The following is a 21,609-nucleotide window of genomic DNA, read 5'->3' as shown; positions in this document are numbered from 1 at the left end:
TGTTTACAACTAGCCAGGTTAGCCGTTGATGCGCCGGCTGATTTTAAAAAAAAAAACGCATTGTGCGGTATTTACTCACACTAAACACTGTAGCAACACGTCCACAGACAGCAGTTGGACAGCACTTTGTGTACGAACATTTATATGAGTCACAAGTACACAGAAGTGCTAATAAACAGTATAAACTACAGCTTTCACTAACTGTTGATACCCCGACAGCCATCTTGGATCACAAAGTCGGGGTAGTGCGGTTGTCCCGAGTTTCCGAGACGGAAATCTGACTTCAGGGGGCGTTCCAGTTGAAAGTTCCAGCTGGGAACTTGTAAATTCCGACTTCCCATGTCAACGCACCATTAGTATGGGGCAAAGAAAACAACTTAAACGACTCACAGACTGTACTGTTATTGTTGTCTGTACTGTTAGTTTCGGCTGTTCGCTCGCTCATACGTGGCCATTCAACAGAAAATGAACATTAGATGACACACGGTGTAACGTTACGTTACCATGACAGCAGCGGGGCAGAAATTACTTTTAACATGAAGGCGATGAAGAAATACTTAGAAAATACATTTTAACGGGCTACGTGACCTCGTGCTGCTAATGTGTGGTGCTCGTGTGGAGACAGAAAGTAAACAGGATTTGTGGGCTTGCCGTTAGTGCTCCGGGAAACTTTCGCTTCACGTGTTCATGGAAGGCAGTTGTGCTGCAGTGAAGCCATTCCCAGTTCACAGAGCTCACGGGGCAGCACGTTATTGAGTGTCTGTCTAAAATACTCCCAAATTTTACTGTCGAATGTTGCGGTCTTGTAGCTGGAGCTTGTCCGGGAGAATCCCACTAACACCGGATGCAGCGACGCTTTAACGCACGTAATGCATTGACGAATCGCTCCAGCCCTTACATATTATCATGATCACTTATGTCTAGGGCTGCTGCTAACGATGATTTTAGTAATTGATTATTCTACAGATTAATTCATGGATTCATCGAGTAATCGTTTGAGAAGCACTTTTGCTTTGCTTGCCGCCTGTTTTGGGATCAGCTGATCAGCAACTCATGACTGTGATGTTACAACCCAAACTCACGGTCCAACCAGGCAGAGAACAACAAACGCACTTTTATACATTTACAGCTGAGAATTGCGGCTTACTTTTGCTAGCCTTCAACTCAATAATCAATCAATATTTACGTTAAATGCTGAAGTTTATTTTACTGTTACTTTGGGGTCCGCTACGTGGACGCTACGGGTGCTTTCTGATCACCGTCGTGCTGTTGTGGTAGGCTACGTTAGTTTCATTTTACGGTGGACATACTGTAACATTACAGAGTGGTTGTTTTCCTTTAGCTTGAAAAAATCTCATACTTTGGACACTTTCTGTGTTTTTTTTTCTGGCCGGTCTCTTCTTCGTCCCTCGCTATTTTCTCTTTCTTCCTCCACTTTGCAAACAGCGCCATCAAATCACTTCATCTTAACTTGATCACAGTGTAAGCGCGATGTGCGACAATAAGTGTGCGAAACAGTGTGCTGTATAGTTAAATGGATTAAACAACCATCGATGCAAAGAATGTGTATATCCATGGTTTTATTATTCTACTACCAAAAAGATAAATTCTCATGTGCAATTTAGAAAAGAAAGTGCAAAGATCGATTCTTTTTTTTAATGCAAGATTAGTAGCCGTAGAACTTGTTGACATGGCAAGCATGAAGTACCTCCAAACTCCTGACAACTTGTTTTTAGTTCCCTCCATGCTGTTTGCCATCCTAGCAAAACATTTGGGTCTAACGGCGCACTACCGACGCGTCACATAGTACACAATAGGGGTGTGGAAAATAAGTGATTTTTAAAAGGCAGTTAGTGCTAGCAAACCTTTCGAGGTGATGCATCGTGATGCATCGAGGAATCGAATCGTTGACCTGATAATCGAATCGTGAGACCAGTGAAGATGCACACCCCTAGTCCATTAGCAATTGAAAAGATCGGACTCCTTGTCACTGATACCTGATCTAGCTATTTGAGTCAGTATCGGTCTAATATCAGTATTGGATCGATGCATCCCAAAATGTAGGTTAGAGGTAAAATAGTTCAAAGGGACCTCGCCTCAACACCATTTAAGAGCAATCTGAGGCAGTCAGACTGATAAGATCCATCTTATCAACCAGATGAAAGGAGATCTCACCTATAACGACATCAGGAAAAACAATTATTCATCTGGCCTGACGCACAATATCGGCACCAATAGACAATAGTGAACTTCTCTTTCCTTCTTTCATTTCCCCTCCCTCCCTGCCTCCCTTCCTTCCTTCCTTTCTTGCCCTCCCTCCCTGTCATCCTGCTGTAGTGTTGGTAGATGACAGAGCTCTGTGTTAATGAGTAGGCAGGAAACATTCTTGTGTCTCAGCTGCTCAACCTCCACATTCCTGCACTGGGTCTGAGTGTTTGTACTGTACAAGTCTTTGTACAACGGTCTGAGGTCGCACAGTTCACATCACTGAGCACACGTTGTCTTTATGCACTTCAACAAGCCATTTTTAACACGGCAAATGTAGTAGCCATAGTTTGTAATTTGATGAACAGTAGCCTGGAAGATGCCTCACACACACCACACACCCTGATGACATTTGGGAACGTGTTGAAGCTCGGTGTCAGTGAAACACTTGTTTTAAAATGATGTCTTAACAATGATTGAAAAAGAGCAAAATGGCAGCACTTGTAACTAGAGAAGTATTTATTTTAAAAAGAGAAAGCAGTTGGCGTACTGATGGAATTAGTAAAGTGGACATTATTTTATTAAATTATTATACACAACAGACAAATAGAAGAAAACACAAATTTAATATTACAGTAGGAGCAGATCACCAAACAGGAAGGCACCCTGTATAAAAGAAGTGAGTGTAGACACTGTGACGTCACACATGGTTTGTGGAGTACTGTTTTGAAGTCTTGATTTTGGCTTTTTGGTCGTCGCCATCTTGGTTTTTTGGAACGAGATGTGACCATATTGGACGAGGCGGTGGAGCTAGCTAGCTTGATTAGCAAGGTGCATCTGTAATTCACTGTGATATTAGCTGGGATGCTAATTTTGGCTAGCGACAAACTGGCTTAAAACATCATCTACATAATAAAAGAAAATAAACAGCCGACTACTAATTAGCTTTTTCACTGGTGCTGGTTAAATGTACACAGAGCAACAGATACGAGTCGCCTCTAACCTCATTGACGGGTCGCCATGGGTAGAGACTTGTCAATCACAAGGTAGCCCCGCCCTAAAGCCTCCCCTGCTTTCTGGTCTATTTTCCTCTAAATGGGACCATAATTTACTAAATGAACATCATGCTATGTTGATGAAGACTTGAAACTAACGACTGAGACCATAAACTCATTAGGGAAGTGTTTACTGAGGTAATAAATTAGCTGAGAAGTAGCCTCACTTTCTCATAGACTTCTATACAATCACACTTCTTTCTGCAACCAGGGGAGTCGCCCCCTGGCCGTTAGAGAGACTGCAGGATAAAGACACTTAAGCACTGGCTTCACTTTCAAAGATAGAGGTTCCGGCTTGCTGACCATGTTGATCAGCGAGACAAACAACAATAACTAATTTCCTGTTGTGTTCTGCATGCACCTGTCCCTTTCATGTCAACATACTGCATATTTGCTTCATGTGTCTCCCTTCATGCCCCCCGTGCAATTCCATGGGGAGGCGCAACCTCTGAAAACCTCTGATATGATGTAACTTTGTGTGCATCTAACTGAACTAACTGCACCTGAAATTATGGCTATGTTAAGACTGATCTTTTTATGACAGTGTAAACTGGCCAAGTCACATGGAATCTGATCTTTCCCAGTACAGATCGGATCTTTTTAAATTCGACCTGAGTCTGGACACTGGTTGCGACTTTGACTTCACTCTGTTGTCACAGTTCTGCTGTAGACGGAGCCGCGGTGAATGAAAAAGCTCTACAAAAAAACATTTTTAAACATCTTTCTTCTCTATCTTCTGCCCAGAAATTCCCTTTCTTACACATGAAATCCACCAGACCGCGAGCTCTCTTCTGAGTTCTGTTGGGAAGTTGCGTTGTACAGCCCAAGAAACCCGTAATGAAAGGACAAAGTTGTGAACACTTGTCATAATTTGGGAGAAATTTGACCTGTGAGAGGACAATGAAATATGGGAGTCTCCCGTTAAAACTGGGAGGGTTAGCAAGTTATAGCTAACCGAAGCTAACCTCTGTGGCTCTGTTTACTTCTGCATGACAGCGTGCTGCTGCGTGTGACGTCTTGTTATTCATCTGCACATGCGGATCACTTTCATGCCACGAACAGTACACACTGAAGTCTGATATGGGCTACATTTAAGCAATATCGGATCTGGGGGAAAAAATCTAAATTGAGCATTAAGGCCTGCAGTCTGGACGTAGCCTATGTTTTGTCTCCCTTGTCTCCTCTCCAGCGTTCTTCTCTTTCCTCTTCTAGAGGTCAAAAGTCACACCTTGACAACAAAGCACTGAACCACCTCTCGACCCTGATGAGATCATTTGAGAGTGCTATTAACACAGGAAGCCCCACGCCTGCCTGACAAGGCGTGGTGTATGTTGTTTGTATTGCCCACAGTTGTGAGGAAGTCTGATGAACAAACAGTGTTCTTGTGGAAACAATTCAGAACTCATTTTTGCTGTTTAATTGCGGTTACTTCCTTGTTATTGGCAAGAGGAATGGCCATTACATCACAATACCAACGCCTAATGCTCTGCTTGGTGCTACTTCTAATGAAGCCTATGGGAGAAGCATAGAGAAGCACTAAAACTCAAAATATCTGCACTTTATGATCTCTGATGAAGAAATGCTCCTATCAAATGAAAGAACACACTTAAGAGAATCCGATTTGTCACCATATCAAAATCTGTAGATTACGTTACATATTGTTAACTAATGGGCTTGAAGTGAATTTAGTTATATACAGTTTAGCTAACTTACTAACCTCTGTTAATAAACCTCAATCACATAGACATAAGAAGCTCCAGTCTGTTAAATATCACAACTTTAAAGCAACTGTAGTGGACCTAAATTTATTAGTTATGCATTTTAATAAATTTATGAGAATTGATACCCAATTATGAATTATTATTCATAAAATCAGAATTTCCTCGTAAAGGGCACCACCGGAGTTGTTATAATCCTAGAGTCTCCGGACCTCTAGGTAGTTTTGAATAATTATACAATTATTACTAGTGATCAGTTAGTTAATAATCGCTCAATTATCTTAAATCAGTCAGTCAGTCTCATATCTGAAGGGTCAATTCTCTTGGCAGGAACTATAAATAGGCAACACACACAGCTCTTGATTATATTACAGTGAATTTATTCTCTAACTAAGGTGATAAAAAGATGGTTGGATACAGGGAACAAACATTTTCTGAACAATGAGCCTGGAGGTTCGATTGTGGGAAACATTTGACTCATACGGCATAGAAGAGCTAATGAAAGTAAACTAATGCTATAGTTTAGGAGTTAAAATGGACATCTGATCACAGGACGTGTGTTAAGTCTTACTGCTTGTCGACAGCCTGCTTTTGGCCTGTTGCACGGGTCCCACGCTAGCTGCCGATCCTGGCTTTTTCTAGGGATTGTCCGGGGTTCTCCGTGTCTGATTGAAAACGCCTCCTCCGTCTGGCAGTTCGGCTGTTTGCAGGTTTCCTTTGTTGCAGTTGGTGAGACCACGTGGCTTGGTCTGACCTCGGTGAAGTTGGCTTGACGAAAAGGCTTAAAATGGAACTTGGTCGTTCCTGAATTAGTCCAGTGTAACTTAACGGACTGATAACTTTAACAAACAAAAGAAATAAAGAAAATAAAACAAACTGAAGGCAGATCGATGTCTCGGCACTTCAGGTGTGTAGCTTCAGGCGAACAAAGGCCTGTTGGTTTCGCTGGCCGAGTCTGGGCGTGTTGCCTGGCGAGGCACGCTACGCACGTGCCGAAGCATCCAGAGGGCAGAGTGGAAGAGCGAGAGGAGGGAAGAGAGTAAGAGTGAAGAACGCGAGCAGGTCGCGTGTCGCTCTTTTTGTTGTCTGGGGCGTGGTTCCCCAGGGGGCGTCTCAGGTTTCCCCAGGGACTGCCTTTCCAAACTTAATGTCTAAAGAAAAGAAATCTATTTGCACGTATTATAATCAAATATTTTCCACAATCGAACCTCAGCGGTTGAACGGTTGTACTGTTCTAAGCATTTGGTAAATTGTCACATTATTGGTCAGGATTTTTATACATTTAACGGCATTTCCAACGAGGGCATGTAATACTTATTTCGTCCACTTGGGGGAGCTCAGGTTACATGAGGAAAGCTTGGATTAAATCAAAGATCGTCTCTCCTTAGGAACTGGGGAATTTGTTGATTCATCCTTAAATTCAAGCTGGCGATTAAGAGTATAGTAAAACATTCCTTTGTCATCATTTAAAAAGGGATTTTGTAAGAAAGTATTATGAACAAGCATTGATTACATTAGATGAAGGAGTGTCTTGCTGAAAATAAAAACACTGCACAAGTAACTTCTTTTCAGCACTAATATCAACAACAGATAGCAACAACAGTTAACATAACTACTCAAATAGAGGCAAACATATTCAGGTAACTAAAGATTTAATTAAATTTAATTAGATGCGTTGAGTCTTTTGGAGAATGCAGTCCTTTGTCATCCAAAGTTCAGTGTCTGGAACATGTCACACTTAGGTGAGACAAGGAGTATCCTTTTGATGTGGTAATAAAACCAAGAATAAGGTCAGTTTCCACGGAAACGTGTGTGGTGGGGTAAGTTTTGATAGGCTGTTCAGGGAGATGCCAATGGCTGGCTCGTGTCCCTTTGTCAGTTTAACAGTCAGGCCCCGCGTTATCAGCTTCGGAATCAAAATGGTGCCAGTTTTATGGTCGGGCTAGCACTTAGAGAAAGCAACTTTGACCCCTCCCCATCTTCTCTGGGGAGGAGAAAGGAATTTAGGGTAGCTCCACATTCATTCAATAGAAAATGCACAAATCCACATCGTTGTTCACTACACAACATTGAGATGTGTGGACTAGGTTGCACCATCTGAATGTAGAATGAATCTTAAGACTAGCAGGTCTTTTTATTCTTTTTTTACTAGCAGGCCAATTTATTCTACGCTGTAGCTTAAAGTTTTATATTTAGGTTAGCCATTGATACGTAGGCTACGGGGCTATGCAGAGGCTATACCGTAGCCTGACGTGCACCTCTTCAAAAATGTAACTACACGTCGAGTCGACGCAGACCGTAAGCTCTGTGATTGGTCGGCTGGGTAGCCTTGCAATGCCTCTGAGCCGACCGGAAATACCCCGCACTTTGAAGTAGCATTTACTAGCGGCCAAAACGGTGGCTGTAACACAGTGAATCAATATATTTGACCGTCGCAACCCGAGCGAAATGACTCGTTTCGCTATCAGAATGTGATCCATTCGGTCGGTAACATTTGAAAAGGCTACACCAGCCGCACGTTTACAATTTTACCCCCATTTACATTAGCGGAGCGCTAAACCGGAAGTTAGCCTGCTCAGCCGGCAAAAGTCAACACAGTGGATGCTGTAGCGCTACTGCCGACTAGCTTTTGGGGATGTAATTGCAGAATGACGGACACACCTACGCGTAAGTATAAATGCATGCCGATGTGCGTAGCCTATGGCGTAGGTACGCACGTAGACCCTACACAGGAGTATAAATGGGCCTTTAGCCATGCAGTCGTGAGCATTTTTACTGGTGCGTCGTTCTGCAATTACACCGCCAGAACTGCTAGTTGGTGGTGGGGTTTCTATGGTCCGCTGTGTTGACGTCCGCCGGCCGAGCCAGCTAACTTGTGGTTTAGCCTTCCGCTAACTTGAATGGGGGTAAAAAAAAATCCAAATGTTATCGGACCGAAAGGATCAAATTCTGAAAAAATGGATCCACCGTCTACAGCCGATTCTTTCACAGTGCAAGTCTGTGGTACAATGTCTGGTTTAACCACTAGTAGAATTGGTTGTTTCTAAATACTGAACACATTTTATTCTACATGAATAAAACAACATTTGGCGGTAATACATCATGGGCTATAAAGCATAACAACACTTACCTGTAGCAAACCCTCAGGTAATGCTTGCAAATGCTCGTTATGATGGATTTTTTGCTAAAACGTGATGCCACAGTGGATTTCCTCCTACTTTTTTGAAAGCTTTCTGATTGGACACCACAGATGTTAACTGATTTAAACTAAATTAAACATCTCATGCGTTTAAATGGTGCAGTCGAACTAGGGCTGGGCAATATGGCCTAAAAATAAAATCTCTGATTTTATTTTTTTTAATTCAATTTACGATTTTTTCCGATTTCCCCCCCTACTTAAGGAAAGCAATAAGTACAAACGACAGACTACTTAAAGCAAATTTTGCTTTTATTTAATCAAAAGCAAGACAAATGTAACCCCCATATCTGGGATGAAGTAGCACCATTTTCTAAAGCATTAACAATATATTAAAATCTGAGGAAAACTAGACAGTGACATTTTTCATTGTGTCTAGCCCAAACAATGCAACAACATACAGGGATACATGACATGAACATGCACATCTTACTCTTAGCAGAATTAAATTTTTCAAACCAAAAACAAAAAATATTCTCTTTTATTGCACTTTGCATAGAATTTTAAATAACAACCCTAAGAGGCAACACCTCTGTCTTGGGTAAAATAGTAATGTAAACAAAAATTTAGCAGAGTACAAAATGTGCAAAATAAATTACACATCAACTCCAACTGATAAAGTGCAAACTTTGCTTTAAAAAAAATATACCGTGCCATGAAAGTATGAACAGAAAAGAAAAATCACATTTTGACTGAGGTGCAGAACATGAGATATGTGCTTAAGTTGCTGTCAATAACATTTAAACATTTTTGGCAAGGAAAATCAGCCTGTCCACTGCCTCTGGCTTGAGGCAAGCTCTGCTGCATGTGACAACTCCTCCTTCGCTTCGGTGATTGTTCTCCACCGTGCCCCTTTCCTGTCATATGCGGTGCCTTGTGCAAAGGATTCGGCTACAGTTAGCTGTTTTTTAGCTAAGGTTTGTTGGTCAGTGCGGCTTTGTTCATCGCGGAGAGACTGGCATTTTTCATATTCGGCTGGATGTCTCTGTTTCAGGTGTTGGAATAGGTTTGTGGTGCTGCTGCCTTTCACTGCGATAGGCTTTAGGCAAATGTTGCAGCGTGGTGTCTGTTGTTCCACATCTGTCGCAGCAAACCCATACCAGTTCCAAACAACAGATGACTTTATTCCTTTCTTGGGAACAAACTTCCCGCTCTCACCGGTAGCCATTTTGTCGCTTGCTGTTGCTGTTTAGTGTATGATGTTGTCGCTATGGGAAACGAACACTACGGAAACCCCGGGGAGCCAAAAATGTGCTATTACACAAAAACTCGATTTACTTATTTTTTAAATCGCCCGCAACAAAAAATTTGAATTAATTCATTCAATCGATTTTTCGCCCAGGCCTAAGTCGAACCTAGCGCTGAGCTCTGAGGGAGTTTATCTCTCCTAGTGAATATGGAGGATGACTGTTAACTCGATCACCTCTGTACACAGCAACACTTCAGGATAAATGCTCATCCACGGTCGTCTTTATCAGCAGCTGACAATCAGCAACAACACAGACCGAAACCTTGACAAGTCCTCGGTGCCAGCTTTGGTTTATCTTTGCTGCCATCTGATGCTGCAGGTTGAAACAAGTCAACTGGAGGGATTTCACTCCAACACTAACTCAGCTTATATCCTCTGAAACAAGTCAGAGCGCATTGCTATGGAAGAATCTCGCAGGTTAGAGGAGCTGGTTAGTTGGTGGTTTGAATCCCTAACAGACTGGGAGTTCTGGACATCAGCAGCAACTGTTGACGTGTCCTCAAACTCATTTTCATAATACATTTTAATGTTATGTTTTGTGTTTCATTCATTTCTATCTATCCACTGTATGTTTTCCATGTTCTTAATTTACTTCTTACTGGCTGTCTCATCATTGTCAGTTCTGTGAACGCTGTGGCGCCACCTCTCGACACACCCTGTGGGCTGACGTTTTATTGGCGGTGTGCGGCTGAAGCACACGTTTGTGCTTGTATGAAAAATGTACTTGAACATGAAACCTTACACAACAATCACATCACAATGACTAACGAGCCGCCAGCAATTAATGAATCAAATGCTGTGACACCAAAATGATACAATCTGGTACCTGGGGCTGTCGCAGGACTGTTATAAGCTCGACCAAAGGATTGGTTGGTTGGCCTACCTGTCTACCTATCTGCCTTTCCACCTGCCTACCTGTGCACACTCTGCACATGAACATGTGGAATGGGGGAGTGGCTTTGGAGGAAGGCCTGAAGGATGAGGGTGGACACCTTCAAAATCTACCTGTCTCTTGCTGGTTTCTCAAACGTTGCCTACCAGAGATTTAAATGTGGTAAGCTTTAAACTTATTCCTGTGAGTGTGAGTCTGTGTTTGACCCTCAGGGAATTGGTTCTCAGTTCTTGGAGCTGTCCTTGTTCTCGTCTCTCAGACTGATAGAATTTCTTGCCTCTAAGGCAGAAAGTCGAAACTGCTTTGGTGATTGTAAATTTCTGTCAAGCAGGAACCTCCGGATCTGAAAAGAGAAGCCAATGCTGAAGTAACTTAAACCTGCAGTCTCTCTAACGGCCAGCTGGGGGCGACTCCACTGGTTGCAGAAAGAAGTGTGATTGTTTAGAAGTCTATGAGAAAGTGAGGCTACTTCTCAGCTAATTTATTACCTCAGTAAACACTTCCCTAATGAGTTTATGGTCTCAGTCATCTTCAACATAGCATGATGTTCATTTAGTAAATTATGGTCCCATTTAGAGGAAAATAGACCAGAAAGCAGGGGAGGCTTTAGGGCGGGGCTACCTTGTGATTGACAAGTCTCTACCATGGCGACCTGTCAATGAGGTTAGAGGCGACTCGTATCTGTTGCTCTGTGTACATTTAACCAGCGCCGCTGAAAAAGCTAATTAGTAGTCGGCTGTTCATTTTTCTTTAATGTAGATTATGTTTTAAGCCAGTTTGTCGCTAGCCAAAATTAGCATCCCAGCTAATATCACAGTTAACGTGAATTACAGATGCACCTTGCTAACCTAGCTAGCTAGCTCCACCACCTCGTCCAAATATGGTCACATCTGGTTAAAAAAAAATAAAAAATAGTCAAAATCAATGCTTCAGAACAGCAGTCCACAAACTAACAGGTGATGTCACGGTTGCTACGTCCACTTCTTTTATACAGTCTGTGATCTGTATGCATGCAGCGGGTCAGTAATCAGGCTTCGCTTGCCCATACCTCCAACCTTATTTTGGAAGAATGTCTTGGCTTTCACCTCATCACTCAACACGGCAAACACCAAAACCTGCAGAAAGAGAGAGATTGGACAGTGATGACAGAAGAACCTTTCTATCCTCCCTTCCTCCCGGACACTAGAGCCTACAGGTGGATGTTTGGGTGGTGGGCCTGATTAAAGCTGAGCAGTAGCAGCAACAGTGGCCCTAAATTCTAAGGGTATGTTGGAAGTTTTGTTTAATTTCAACATCCTGACCTGAAATAATATAATAATCTTTATTTATAGAGCACTTTTCAAAAAACATGTTACAAAGTGCTTATAATAATATAAAAAAGATATTGGACGTGCTGATGTTTCAGTCAGGCTTGGTCAGTAGTAATAGTAAATAGAAACCCTGTATTTGTGTGTGTGTGTGTGTGTGTCATGGGTCACATGACCTCAGGCCTGTATTATCACTTGTGTCTCCTCACATGCCATCATGTGTATACGAACACAGACAAATGTAACCTGAGAGATGTGTGTGTGAGATTGATGTGTTCTTAAAGCATCTCTTTTCTTCTCTCTGAGCCTACATCCACACTACTATGTTTTTGTTTTAAAAAGACCTTTTGCTACGTTTCCCGTCCAGACTAAAATGTTGAATCTGAAGACCTAAAAGGGAGAAGTTTTGGAAACGATGCTGACCCTGTTTTCGTGTTAAAACTCCGGGGTAGCGTATTAGTATGGACAGGTGAAAAGAAGGATGTAGACGCTCACATTTGACTTCCTGATTGTTTCTTCCCTGATTCGTCAGGCTCCTATCACATGACCTTTCTACTCCCGTGTTACTTTCTGTAACAGTTCCACCTCGTTGTCGGTCCATGGACAGAAATCTCTGCTGTGGTTCTTCACCATTGTTGTTCGACGTTCATCTCTAGTAGTACTTTCTTCTTTAGCTGAATCTTCTGCAACTGCAGCGTAGACAGTCTGCTTCCTGCTTCCATGCACATGACCCGTGTAGATTAACGGGCATGTGATGTGTTTTTTCAGCCATTTTACTATGGCTGGAGATCGTTTTCGTTTTAAAACAGAGCAGCTTCACTATGAATTCATCCTAATGTAAATGCAGAGGTCGGCCTTGACTGTAAAACTGGAGGTGATAATGTGCAGTTATTTATAGAGTCTATAAGTTTTGGGTATATTTTCTGCACTGATATGGATAAAGTTACTTTACTACATGTTTAAAGCTTAATAAAAAGGAAAATGGCTCAGAAAATGAGAATTGTTGAAGAACTACAAACTTTGACTTGTGGATGTAGCCTGTGTGTGTGTGTTTCATGTTTTTATATCCCAGTGGGAACTTTAAACCAAACCGTCAGACGCTTTTTGAGGGTTAAGACTTGATTTTAGGGTTAGGTTACAGTTAGGTTAGGGTAAGGGGCCAGGGAATGCATTATGTTGTGTGTGTCCATAAGGAGTGTTTTTCACTGAGGTCACTGCAGGGAGTACCACATTAAGATGTCCTCTCTATTAAGGTTGAAGAGCGGTGTTGGCCGCGGCCTCACACTCTGCCAGTAACAGCAGCGTGTTTGCAGCCAGTAGTTGAGTCAGACTGCTGCTCTCTTTGTTCCTCAGCCGCGCTGTTTTAAAATAGCACTTCCTGTGACTGTGTGACCCATGATGCAACGCTGCCTGCGCTGTTGATGCTCAGACGCAGCTGTGATTGAACGTCCACGTTTGAGTCTTTGCTGCTGCAGTTTGTTAAGTTTTGATACCGTCTAAATGCAGGACAAACTTTTTCCCATGTCTGTTAGTTCTTAAGTCGGTTATTGAATTGTGTAAATGTTGTTCTGATTGTTATAAACAGCAGTGTGCCACTCTGCTGCTTCTCTCTGTTAAATTTTACAGTGAACTGAATACCTATTTTTTCTAGGGCAGCAACTAGAGATTACTTTCATAGTCGATTAATCTGATTGATTATTTTCTCGATTCATTTATTAGTCTTTTGGTCCATAAAATGGTGAAAAATCTTGATCAGTGTTTCCCAAAGTTAAAGATGACGTACTCAAATGTCTTGTTTGGTCCACAGTTTAAATATATTCAGTTTACTGTCACAGAGGAAGGAAACCAGAAAATATTCACATTTAAGAAGCTGGAGAGAATTTTTGTTTTAAAATATTATTCAAGTCGATTAATCGCCTGGCGATCTGTCCAGGGTGTACCCCGCCTTTCACCCGATGCAAGCTGGGATTGGCTTCGGCCCCTGGCAACCCTGTATGCAGGATAAGCGGTTGACGATGGATGGAAGTCGATTAATTGATTATCAAAATAGTCGATTAATTGATTAATCGAACACACAAGATGAACCTAAACGATTCACTGATTTCACAATCACCTTAGGCTCTGTGAAAACAGTTCCACTGAGCAGTTAATCAATTAGCAGATAAATATTTTATTAATTAATCAATAATGACACGATGAATGAAGATTAATGTATGTGTATCAGTGACTAAATATGTGGTATGGTTTTAATACACCCTAAATGTCAGTTTAATCTCTTCGTCCAGGACAGGTTTAGCCTAGCTTAGCACAATGACTGATAGCTTTGCTGTGAATCCTGATGGTGGATATGTGTACTACCTCGTTACTCACCCTGAAAACGTCCCATTCCCACCACGGACGGTTTCACTTTATTGTTTGAGGGAGTTTCTTTTGTTTTTTCGTTTCCCCCTGCTTACTAGGATTGGGAATCTCTGGGCACCTCACGATTCGATTACAATTCAGAGGGCTGCGATGTAGGGCTGAAACGATTCATCAATTAATAAAATGCATAGACACAAAGTCTTTGCAGCGATGCTTCGTTTAATCCATATTTAGCACACTGTTTTGCCCGTACATTTGTTACTGTCTCTTAAGCTGCGAACACGACCTGATTATGATGGATCTGTTTGCAAAGTGGAGGAAGAGAGAGAAAATAGTAAGGGACAAAGAAGAAATAGTCCAAAGTATGGGATTATTTCAAGCTAAAGAAAACAAGAACTCTGTGATGTTACCGTAAAATGTCGCAACAGCAGAACTGGTCAGAAAGCAGCCAGTGTTCTGCCAGCAGACCACAGACAAGGTAACAGCAACTTTAGCATTAAACTGAAATCCTGATTGATTGTTGAGTTGAAGCCAAAGTAAGCCACAGTCCTCAGCTGAAAATTGTTTGTTCTCCTTTTTGGGCCGTGAGCTGTAACCTCACAGTCATTCGTTAACTGGGTGTTGGGGAGCTGCACCTTTTAACTCCCCTGCAGCTCTCTCTGTAGCTCAGACTATCCCTGCTACCTGCGTCTGCTGATCCATCCTTTCAACCAGATTCTTTGTCTTTATAATTTCCGTCTTTATAATAACAAACAGCTGTTTCGTGTGCAGGATTGCTCATTTCCCGTGTGTTTTCTTGACAAAACGTGGTTTGGAGACCAGCGTCGGGTGACAGAGCCGCTGTCAGCTCCTGTACTGTGTGTGTCTCTGTCCCCGATCAGTCACGTAGTGTGAACGCCACAACGACTTCAAGACTGCTGTCATATGACGGCAAGTTGTGTGAACTGCACGGCCGACGCTGAAAGTCGTGTAGTCTGCACGAGCCTTTACTATAACTTGTAGCACTCGGGTGATGTTTGTGTTTGTAAAGCAGCTGTCTGGTTGTTGGTCTGATGCTGTATGACACACTATGAATTTCCGAAACGACTAATAAATATCTATCACCTCTAAACGTGCACAGCTGTACTTCTTAAGTGACACATCGATGAATCGTTGAAATAATCTATAGAAGCTTCGAATACTAAAATCATCGTTAGCTGCAGCCCTACTACGATGCTATTATAAAACAATTATCTATGCATCTTGATACATCTTTTTTTTTCCTATACTGGATCTCTAGATAATTACTAAGCATTTCACAGGCGCATTAAAATCCAAAAGAATCATCACCTAATTTGCTTAAAATGACTAGTTTGCATCCCTAATTTACTACATTAACCTCAGCTCCATGGTAACCACCTTCATTTCTTTAACACTCCTCTGAAAACTGAAATATGATTATCAGGATGTACAGTCTGTATACAGGACAGAGCTCTACACCAGTTTAGTCTGAGCTTGTATCTGATGTTCTCAACCCTTGACAAGTAGGTAAGTTAGTAATGACATACAGCTGAGCTACTTAATATTACTTTGTTACTAATTTAGCTGACGTTACATAACAGCTGTAAAATGTGCTGTACAGTTGAGGAAACTACAGACTTTTTCATTAACGAACACACTGACCTACACTGCATGTTTACTGCTTTAATTTTTTTGGGGTGTCACGGTGCCAGAATACTTATTTGCGTGACATTTAAGTAGGGTGGTTATTCATTCCGTAGCAGTGGTGTGCTGAATACATGGGGAAACTGGTCTCTCTCGTCTCTCTCTTATCAGAATCAGTTTTTTTTTATTGCAGGTATGTGTACACATACGAGGAATTTGACTCAGGATTGTACATTGCTCGCGATGTGCTTACTTATACAATAATAAAATAATACAATAATATAATAATAATAAAATAAAATCGGACACAAACTACAGAATAGATATAATAATAATAATATACACACTATGAACAAAACAATATAGACATATTGACAGGTATGCATACATGTACACATGTACACAGTGTGATGGAGCATAGTGCAAAGGATGCTGGAAAAAATAAATAAGACCTGTGACCTTATGACCTGAGGTAGGTGTATTGGTATTTAGTATATACAATATGACATAGTATGAACAGCACTGAATAATAATAAGTGGAAACCAGTAAACAGGTGCTGATTAGAGGCTGAGTTACTGGGTTATTGCACAGGAATTGTTCCTGAGTCAGAAATCAGCTGTTCATCAGAGTGATGGCTTGTGGGAAGAAACTGTTCCTGAGTCTGTTGGTTTTGGCGTACAGTGCTCTGTAGCGCCTATCAGAGGGGAGGAGCTGGAACAGGTTGTGTCCAGGGAGAGACGGATCTGCAGTGATGTTTCCTGCCCGTTTCCTGACTCTGGAAATGTATAAGTCCTGAATGGAGGGCAGGTTGGCACCAATGATTTTTTCTGCAGTCCTGACTGTACGTTGTAGTCTGCTCCTGTCCTTTTTGGTGGCAGATCCAAACCAGACAGTGATGGAGGTGCAGAGGACAGACTGGATGATGGCTGTGTAGAAGTGGATCAGCAGCAGATTCCTGAGCTGATGCAGGAAGTACATCCTCTGCTGGGCCTTCTTGATGATCGTGCCAGTGTTGGGCTCCCACTTCAGGTCCTGGGATATAGTGGATCCCAGAAACCTGAAGGATTCCAGAGCAGACACAGGGCTGTTGAGTGTGGTGATGGGGGGACAGAGTGGGGGGGCTCCTCCTGAAGTCCACGCTCATCTCCACAGTTTTGAGCGTGTTAAGCTCCAGGTTGTTCTGGCCGCACCAGAGAGCCAGCTGATTAACCTCCCGTCTGTAGGCCGACTCGTCACCGTCCCAGATGAGGCCGATGACCGTTGTGTCGTCAGTGAACTTCAGGAGTTTGACAGATGGGTCTCCTGAGGTGCAGTCGTTGGTGTAGAGGGAGAAGAGCAGTGGGGAGAGCACACACCCCTGGGGGGAACCAGTGCTAATAGTCCTGGTGCTGGATGTGATGTTCCCCAGCCTCACCTGCTGACTCCTGTCAGTCAGGAAGTCTGTGATCCACTGACAGGTGGAGGCTGGCACAGTGAGCTGGGTGAGTTTGGTGCTGAGGATGTCCGGGATGATGGTGTTGAACACCGAGCTGAAGTCCACGAACAGGATCCTTGCATATTACCCTAGAGAGTCGAGGTGTTGCAGTCCCAAGTTGACAGCATCATCCACAGACCTGTTAGCCCTGTAGGCAAACTGCAGGGGGTCCAGCAGGGGGCCTGTAATGTCCTTCAGGTGGGCCAACACCAGTCTTTCAAAGGACTTCATGACTACAGATGTCAGGGCGACAGGCCTGTAGTCATTTAATCCAGAGATGGAGGGTTTTTTTGGGACCAGGATGACTGTGGAGCGTTTGAAACAGGAGGGAACTTCACACAGCTCCAGTGATCTGTTGAAGATCTGAGTGAAGATGGGGGCCAGCTGGTCAGCACAGATTATCAGGCACGATGGTGAGACACCGTCAGGTCCAGGAGCCTTCCTGATCTTCTGCCTTTTGGTATAGGTGGCTCACGTCCTCTTCACAGATCTTGAGTGCAGGTGAGAGGTCAGAGGGGGAAGGTGCCTGTTTGAAGGTGACTGTATGTTCACGCCACAGACGCTGCCCTTCAGCGAGGTACGCCTCTTGCGTTCTGTCAACATTACGTTATCAATTAACATAAATAATACATTTTTTGGCATTTGTTAATCGATTCAGAATCTTCCAAGTCCGCATCGCGATGCATCTAAGAATCAATTTTTCTTTCCCACCCCTACTGCTGACAGTCTTTGTGCTAAGCTAGGCTAACCGGGTCCTGTATCTCTCTCTGTACCGGACACACAAGATGAAACTAATCCAGGTGTATTTTGTAAACAAGTGGTTCACATGCAAAGCATGTCCGGGTCATTGACTGAAAGGGGTTGGAGGTCTGTTCAGTGAAGTGTTTTATGTCTTGATGAGAAAGGAGATGCCTGAAATACTATTACGGCTGCAGTGTTGGTTACCAGCAGTGTAGTCTGTGCAGACTGGAGGAAGTGATTCCAGAACACAGATGATTAGAGGGAGAAGCTGACTGATGCACGATGGTCTGACAGATATTCAGACGTGGCTTTTGCTTTGTACCGCCTTGTTGGAGTTTAAAGTATCTTAAGTGTTTGAATCTCAACACTGAAACAACATGAGAGAGCTTCTCCACGATTGTTGCCTCCAGAGGAAATGAACTCTCGGTCTGCTCTTGCTCCGTTAACAAAACAAATGTGTTTTTAAGAGTTCAGCTTCACTGGAACAATGTGGTGTAATTGGCCTGACATTTTTCGGCCTTATTTGGCAGGAAGTGAAATCACCAGTCCTGGCCTTCAGCGGCTGAGTGTGACAACTGCTGCTGCACTGCCATACACGTTAAAAAGAAAGTGCTTGTTAGTTTACTTTATACAACACATTGACGTGCACTCAGTCTCCGGTTTATTAGGGACACCTAGCAGAAACGAATGCAGTCTAATCCAACAGTCCTGCAGTAAATCCTCCTTCATGAAGGTTTGAGTGTTTTAAAAAGTAGTTTGATCATTTAGGAGGCTGTAGTTTGTAGGGATTACAGCTGCAACGATTAGTCTGTTTATCAACTATTAAAATAATTGCCAACTATTTTGACTATTGATTAATCGTTCTTCATTTTTCAGTCATTTTTCTAAAAACATGTCCAGCTTCTGTAATCTTAATATTTCTGGTTTCTTTGCTCCTCTAGGACAGTAAACTGAACATATTTGGGTTGTGGACAAAACAAGACATTTGAGGACGTCACCAGATTGACATTTTTCACTGATTTCTGACATTTTAGCGACCAAACAGCTAATTGATTAGTTTTGAAACTGATTGACAGATTAATCGACAAAGAAAATAATCATTAGTTGCAGCCCTAGTAAGGATGTCACAATCCCAGAATTCTCGGTACTCAATTCGATACCAAAGTAAAAATCAAAAACAAAACAATTTATCCAGTGAACTTCACACACAGGTGTGAAATGTTTAGGAGTGGTCACTATTTATATTGGCAGTGGTTTCAGTTGTCCATTTTGAAAAACTAAACAGAACATTGATGATTGAAATGGAACGTTTTTTCAGATGGTCCCTAACTCCTCCTACAGTAACAGGAGCGTTGGACAGACATTCAGTTTTTAGCTCTGCAGACTGCATCATCATCTTTGGTGATTTTGAGATGATCCCAACTGTGAAGCGTCTGCTGAATTAGCTCTCCAACGTCCTACAACTGGGAGAAATGGAGGCTTTGACACAGAGCTGTTGAAGGTAACAGCCTTAAATATCAGACTAACATGGCGGCAGAGCTGCACCTGACTCCATCTGCCACCTGTTGGATCTCAGGTACCTACAGTGCTGTAGAAATACTAGTACTGTCATGTTTTCAGAATTTTACCGAAGTATTGGTTCTTATAAGTCCCTACTAGTTTGTACTGCTGTTGAGTTGTATTTTTGGTAGTTTTGACCAGTTTTAGTCACAGCAAAGGTCAGGTCAGCACGCCTTGCTGGTTTCTTGAGTTCTTTCTTTACTGCCCAAGCAGACGAGTCTCTTTCTGTAACATCATTTAATGAATACTTTTGTTCTTTTCTCTCTGCAGACCTGTCGAAGAACCGGCTGACCGACGTCCCCTCAGAGGTCTGCCACCTGGTCGCCTTGGAGACACTAAACCTGTATCACAACTGCATCAGGACCATCCCGGACAGCATCATCAGCCTGCAGTCACTCACCTCCTTAAACCTCAGGTACACACATACACACATACACACACACACCTGGTGTCACCGCAGTCATACAGCGTTAGAGCATCCTTTCTCTACTGCATCAGGGAGATCATGTGGATTTTAAGAGAGGGTGTTGCATTCTGGGTATGATGCGGCAGTGTTGTTGTGAGTTTAGAAAGCTTTGTTTACTTGTACACGTGATCTGTTGACCTTCACTTGTCACCAAACAGGAAACCAGTCTCCCTACTTTATTGCAGAAATCAGCCAGACGTCTGTTGAACACTTACTTAATGCTGTTAGCGTTCTGTTACTGATGCTGCGTCATGACTGTTCACCTGCATGTTTTCATTCTAAATAGCTGCTGAAACACTCACTGTGCTGACTAAAATATACGACATACTGTTAATAATGTTCACTGCAAAATCAGCTTCAGTAAAAGAATAATTCTGGTTTGTTACAGCTGGGCTCTTGATGGATGAATAAAGGTTGAAATAAACCAGAATTATCCTCTAATTTGATCGACTAAATGTTGTCCATGTTGTTTTAGCTGTGGTGTGTGTGTGTGTGTGTGTGTGCGCTGCTGTCAGATTTGTGCCTCCAGTGCAACATTAGACTGAATCAGAGTGACGAAGCAAAAACAAAACAGTGTCATTGTCCTTTACTGTGAGCAGACAGTGTATTGTGTGTCGGCTTACGGCCGCAGCGCTTTCTCTGTTCTGACCGTCTGAGCTGCTCTACAACTCTTTGTGTGTGTGTGTGTGTGTGTTGTACCATCAGTGCTGCAAAGCAACACACAGCTGGCTTTCATTGGACTGTTAATAAACTCAAAAAACACACACACACCTACACACAGTCCTGTACTCTGTCAGATGGTGTTTAAAAGTCAAGGTGTTCCCTTGTGAGACTCTACAGGTGACATGTGACTGTTTTTAAATGAGACTGATCAGAAAACTAAGTGTATATTTTTAAATGAGCTGTTATTCTGATCAGATTTTGTGGTGACGCTGCATCAAAGGTTGAATTTATGAATCGATTAGTTGATCAACAAAATGAACCCGCAACTGTTGTGATAATCGAATAGGCAGCTGGTTTCAGCTTCCTGTGTTTTAAATCACAGTAAACTGAATGTCTTTGAGTTTTGTTAGTTGGACCAAGCAAAGCAGTGAAGATGTCACCTTACTCATTAGGGCAGCGGTTCTCAAATTGGGGGGTTGGACCACTTTGAGGTGGCATAGAGCCATTGCAGGGTGGCGTGAATGATCACGGGAAAAATATGAGGGGAGCTAAGTTGAATGAAAGTGATTTATGTAGGGAAATAAATAAAAAATGCGAATGTGCTGATTCGTTTAATTATTTTATTTCAAAATGGCTCCTTTTTTATTTGTTCCTCCCCAATATTATTAATGATAGATAATAATCTGTTTATGTGGGGTCAAAAAATCTTAATCAGCAATACTAACAATAAAGCTTCATTTGTGTAGCTCCTTTAATGCAGCCAAAGTGCTTTACAAAACAATAATAATAATAAATGTTAATCATGATAACACCATAAAACAGGAAAGAAATGATGGAAATAGCAAACATAGACAAGGAGCACAGTACACAATAAAATCCGGATTAATTCTCTTCTTTCAACCATCATTTTTATCTTTAGTGTGTTTCAGACAGGAAGTGTGCTCCTCCTTTCTCCAGTAAAATGCAGCATTTATTTTTATTATTTTTAGAGTCAAACGTTGTCATCACATCTGAAACTGACACGTTTTGATCACTTTGATTCACTGCACTTGTGTTAAGATTGAACACTATATATAT

This window comes from Micropterus salmoides, unplaced genomic scaffold (assembly GCF_014851395.1).
Source record: "Micropterus salmoides isolate LMB-PRFRI ecotype aquatic unplaced genomic scaffold, ASM1485139v1 Ms_hic_scaffold_15, whole genome shotgun sequence".
Classification (NCBI taxonomy): domain Eukaryota; kingdom Metazoa; phylum Chordata; class Actinopteri; order Centrarchiformes; family Centrarchidae; genus Micropterus; species Micropterus salmoides.
The sequence above is the reverse complement of the archived record's forward strand: the minus strand, read 5'-3'. Positions refer to the sequence as shown.